Source organism: Nomia melanderi, chromosome 10 (genome assembly GCF_051020985.1).
Source record: "Nomia melanderi isolate GNS246 chromosome 10, iyNomMela1, whole genome shotgun sequence".
Lineage (NCBI taxonomy): Eukaryota > Metazoa > Arthropoda > Insecta > Hymenoptera > Halictidae > Nomia > Nomia melanderi.
Window position 1 is genome coordinate 11575431 of NC_135008.1, and position 6000 is coordinate 11581430.

At 31.8% G+C, this 6000-nt stretch overlaps 1 long non-coding RNA gene across 1 annotated transcript; it reads right to left on the reverse strand.

The window, feature by feature from the left end:
• Positions 1 to 19: 19 nt before the first annotated feature.
• LOC116428732 (uncharacterized) lies at positions 20 to 980 on the reverse strand. Its single transcript, XR_004235330.2, has 3 exons — positions 800 to 980; positions 666 to 728; positions 20 to 277 (listed from the first exon to the last, which is right to left on the reverse strand). It is a non-coding gene; the product is annotated as an uncharacterized LOC116428732 (long non-coding RNA).
• Positions 981 to 6000: the final 5020 nt, after the last annotated feature.

Here is a 6000-nt window from a genome sequence, read left to right on the forward strand (position 1 = left end):
TCATTTATTTTTATATTTTATAGGTATTTTGAACAAATACAAATGTAACGTAATGAACAATTATAATATGCATTATTATCATTTTACTACATTTTTCATGAGTCACTGTTCGCCTTAACACACTTTTATGATTACTGTCTTATCTAAAATATGAAAACTTCCCATAAAACGCGACAAGCTCCAATTGCAGTTTGTGAAAGAGGAGCATGGCTCGTCAGGGTTTCTTCTAATGGACATGCTTGATCAACACTGGCAATAAAAATTTAGAATTCCATTCCTGTAAATATATAAAGATTAATTTGACTTTCCTAAACAGTATTACTGATTCCTGTAAATATATAAAGATTAATTTGATTTTCCTAAACAGTATTACTGATTGTAAAATTATTGGCAGATTCGTAGGTTTATGTTCATTAGATCTCCATATTATGCTAATATCTGCACACATCACATTTAATGGCAAATCAGTTGTTACGTTGTTTTTATTTTAAATCAAATTATAACCTGTACAAACATAGTAGTTTAAGATACATTCGTTTACTAAATAACCGACGCTTCAAATCTATTTGAATTATCTATTGCATAATAGGTACATACCTACAATAGGTAATTCACTTATTTTCAAATAATTGCATTTATATTAACAAATCAATTTTAAAACTCACGCGATAAAGGTATGCGTTGGTTTCCTTACTTTAATAAAACCATTCCCCTAAAGTCGCGGGTAACTGAAAAAAAATCGGATATTCGAGCGTGAGGTCAACTTTTACCCCGCGAATTGTGCAACAGTCGGCTGTACCATGATCAGTTTCGTTTATTTTCTTCACGTAACCCAGATGAACTGTATCGACAAGTACCCTGAATATCGACAATTTGTAACACTTTTCTCCCTTCGCCTTGTAATCCGCTTTACGTAATAGCGGTAATATAACCAAATGTATGTAACGCTTGCATAAGGCAGATCCCTACCCGGCCTACACGCCGAGCGACGGCGCACAGACGCGGCATAATCTATTGTTTGGCAATAGTTCTAGTTCGTTGTGTAACGTACTAGTTAATGGAGACGATCGATAGATATAGCGCGGCGCTGCGAGCTGCGATTATCCGAAGAAAGGACCGCTGACAACTGATGAAAGCAGGAAAGGAGCTAAGGAATCGTGATAGAACCACCGCTAAATTGTGGTACAACATATGAGTCATAACATAACAACGTAATTATCGAAAAGCAAATAGTTCATAATTTCTTTGTTAATCTATTGTATATTATTATATTATTCTTGCCTTTATACTTTTGAATTTGAAGCGGAGTCAGAACTTAGTTTCCGTAATATAAATAGCTAAAAGTATATGTAACCGTTTAAAAGTTCAATAAAATCCTTTGAGATCAGATTGTCTACTCTGCGTGATAAAATGTATGAGTTATATTATATGTATCTGTGTTATAAGAATTTGTATATAACAAAACCAACTTCTAAGTAGCGGAAAAGGTAATTTACTCAATTCTATCCTTTATAACTTTTAGTTGGTTTAAGGACGTATTGTTTATTGATTTTTTTAACTTCGATGATATAAGTTTTAACATTATATTTTGAGCAAATCGTTTCTGTTATAATATGTAATACACGCATATAAGCGAATGTTGACAAAATAAGGATTTTTTCAAGATATTTGGAAAGGGCGGTTTACTGAATTATGATCATAATGTATACAAAATCTGAATAGTGAGCATCACTTTTTAGCAAAGATTATTGCATATGCTCAATTGAACGTGACAAGGTTCCAAGGTAACAATACTTAGGTTCCCAAATGAGGTTTGTTATCAAATAAATACAAATCTACATGTCTTATTTTAAATGGAAAATTAGGAACAGAAGTCAAACTATATAAAGTTTAATTTAACTTGAACGCTCGTTTTATTACTTTGTATTTTCATTGTACGTTCTATATGTTTACAAATATTTTAATTTTGTAATATACGTTTATATATGATTTAGTTGCGTGAACGTAAACATTTTAGCGAAGGTTTATATTTTCATTATAATTTTTGTTCTCAAATAATTATAGATTAATGTTAGTTTGACATTCTCCACTTGTGAACACAGTCCATACTGGCGCAGCTTGACCGGAAAACCGATAGTGAATATCTAAACACCACACTGTTGCAAAGTTATTTACTAGCTAGTAATTGGATGTGTATTACACATGGATGCTCAATACTTAACGTGTATTGCATTTGCTACAAATGAAGGTCACAGTTTTTAATGATCACTTTATGTAACAACAATTCAATGCTATTCAATACCTCGAGGAAACCGTTCGCTTCTTTGACATTAATCGGGAACGCGTCTTTCCTCAATCCAATTCAGACTTTTCTGATATTGTTTTTTACATCCATATACAATACTCACTTAATCAACATTGTATACTATTTCGAATTGTACATGGTATATCTCTTTGTAAATCATAGGACTTCTTTCTCAAACAATTTACAACCTGTACAATTAGTGACTAATTCAAGGCGGTCAAGTTAGATGAATCAGTCTTCGCATTGTACCTTTTTAAAATAAATTTATAAAAATTGACAAACTGAGACGATATTCTTAAAAACTCATTTTTCACTTACGTATTTATATTAACAGAGAATTGAAGCGAAACTGCGTTTGAATTAAATAACAATTTTACATGGAACTAGATATAAATAAACAACATAAAAAATATAAAAAATATTCGATGTATTCGAAATACGTGAAATATATAACACATATGAAATATATTAAATATAAAAGGACCGAATAGTACCGTATCGTCAACACGATTTACAAGAAGTAGAAACAGTGAGTAATGGTCAGACATGTTGGCGAGATCGCACTCAATAGCACGAGCACCGAACAAATATTTAAATTCGAACTACCAGCAATTGAAGCAATTTAAGAGAAATCTCGATTTGAATTACGGATGTTGAAATTACATTAAGTGGGTATCATATCATTTTAGATTGTACCATGATTTTGCGGACTGTACATTTCGTTCCAAGTGGGATAAGAACCGTAACCTCATAAACCGTAATCCGAAGAACATTTCCAATCGTAGTTACTATGTTATTGCAGACACGATTGAGCCATCATACCGTGACAATGATTACGTTTACCGCGGTCTGAAGCTCACAGCTTGTAGGAGTTGATTAATCTCTGCGATACACGCGACCACACAGCAGCACACGATACTGACAATTAAAAGTACATACGATTTTTACTTTACTTCGCGATAGTTACATTGAACGCTTGAGTGATTTTTTCCCAAGAATTGATTGCCGCAATTTGTATACGCATTTTAATAAGCATTTTATATAAGGAATCAATCGATCAATTCCTGTATACAAAATGTAACAATGGTAATGAGCATAATTCGATTTTATTATATCATGTTAAATCATTACGACAAAGTAGAGAAGAATTTTAAATAGTAGAAAGAATAGAAGAATTATAAATGATGTTTAAATAAGTAGAATAACTTGTAAGTTTAATTGTAATTAGTTAACCATCAGTCATTATGAAATATTAATGATATACTTAAATTTCGAATTATTCTTTGTTAAATAATATCTACAATTTATTAATCGTTAGAAAAACCCAATATACGAGTAAATATACGAGTAAATTTTTTGTTTTTACAATACTTATATGTTTCGCAATGTATATTTAAAAGAATGAAATTTCCCATTTTATTCCACGCAAATGTAAATATTAAGTTATTATCATTGAGTGTATAAATATTTTTCAGTGATTATGTTAAACAACTTTCTTTCATACGTAGCACGTAAAATTACTAGAAAGATATCTGTAGAATTTCAACTGATCAGTCGATTATTTATTAATGCCCTTTTCAAGCATCACATTGTAGAAATCGACTCTTTATGCAATCGTATAACGCATTCATTTGCGAAAAAGTGTGATTAACAAACATTCCAAGAGTATCAGCATACATAAATTTTCTGACCGTTATTATATCGCTCAATATAAATACACGATGCATCCAATGTTCTTTACTATTCCAAGTATACATCGAGCAGATGCAGGCGGTAAAAGTCGGTGAAGCCCGACAGGAACCTATAACTCCTTCAAACTTATCTTCTCTCCTAGCGCAATCACTACGTCAGGCGCAACTCGAAGCTGCAGCAAGATCAAGGAGGTTAAGAATTTTCTAATCGAATCTTGTAAAACTTGGTAAACCTTAAACTATCGTAATTTGAGTTATAATACCATTAAACTAATTATCAAACTATGAATGTGCATAGAAATTATACGAATACTGTTGTGGAATAATTTAGAAAAGTGGAAATGTTACAGTCACAAGGTATAAAGGTATAAGGTAAATAAATAATTGAAATTTATTTTACAATTAACTGTTTACGTCTGTCTTTAGACGGAAGAACACTCGTATGAGACATATATTTTTATCGTTGGAAGTAATGTTATTTTAAACCGTATTTTAGATATCGTACTTCGTATGCAACCTTGTTACACCAAGCAACCGTGACCTGTATAATCAAAACTGCGGATAATTGAAGTCCCGTTAATAAAAATTTTACTGCATCTCGAAGTAACATGGAATGGAAACTTCATTACAAAGAAATAATAAGATTTCTAATTTGCAAGATTAACATATTTAATTTGCGGCTAAATAAACCTCTTACACAGAAAATTGTATGTACATGTCATTTACAAAGAAATCGTTATAACTCCCTGACCTCTAGTAAACACTTAATTTATCGGTTACTTCTCTTCTCAATCTTTTTTTGTCTACGAGTTATTTGTTATTTAATTACTGCAGACATCTACAACCCATCAGGTAATGATTCGTGTACCCAGATCAAGTTTCTCAGACTTATCTTATTGAAAGGCAAAAAAGAAGTCTGTAAAAACTGCTGATATTGCACTAAGTTCTGCGTTACACGAACTGCGTTAACATTTTTAAAGCTTCTTCCTTCTCTCGAATTTGCTCAAACAAGCAGGTTGACCGTCACGTTACCCATATATAGGTGACAACTTTTTGTATAGGTTTAAAAATGAATTTTCTCGATGACATATGAAATGAATTAAATTTTATTAGACTTATGGCATACGAAAAGGTTGAGAAAGCAATCACTGTGAAAAATGTTGATTCTTCAGTTTTTGTTTTCTTAGAAAAATTGCTGTGATTGTATGAAACTGTTTTAACTCCATGATGATTTATACAGTTATTAACACGCTGAATGCCGCACAATTTCATAGAGCAAAATGCACAAAATGGAAAAAATGTAATATTAAATCATTTGATTGAATTGCATTATTATTATTGCACATTCATCTAGCTGAATGTCATCGCATTAGGTAGCGTTATTTATAATATAGAAATGTTTTCAAATAATCATCGTTTAATTAAATGAACTATAGCAATTCGATTTGGCTGGGAGTCACATGGCATTCAACGTGTTAATCTGACTCTATTATCAATTTTTTTATTTATGTTAACGCTTAAACAATCTCAATCGCAATCGCGCGTTATTGCACGCTTTTAAAGCGTTGTACACCCACTCGTCTTACGTAAGCAACAAGTAAAACCCGGGGTACTTTCACGACTAGATTTTTGCTGTTCATTGTAGTACGCTGAAACCGTATTACACTGTTTAACCACGACCAATTGTGAGAACGCATTCGTTGCATAGTTACATGTGATGTCATACGCGTTTACGGCGAAACTATTAGTTTTATTCTAGAAAATTCAAAGGGCACTGTAAACTTAAAGCTTATGACTCTATGCAGTACCAACTAAAATTGTTTACTGTTGGACGATAGATGTTTATAAGCGTCGATTTGAATATCAAGCGAAAACTCGTAGTAGTTTAACTACTCTGAATGCATAAAATCTGCTATTCGTCGAATAATTATAGAGCAATTAATTTCATAACTATAGAATAACTTTTATTGTACTTCTATTGTGAACGTGTTTCACAGTTTCCGT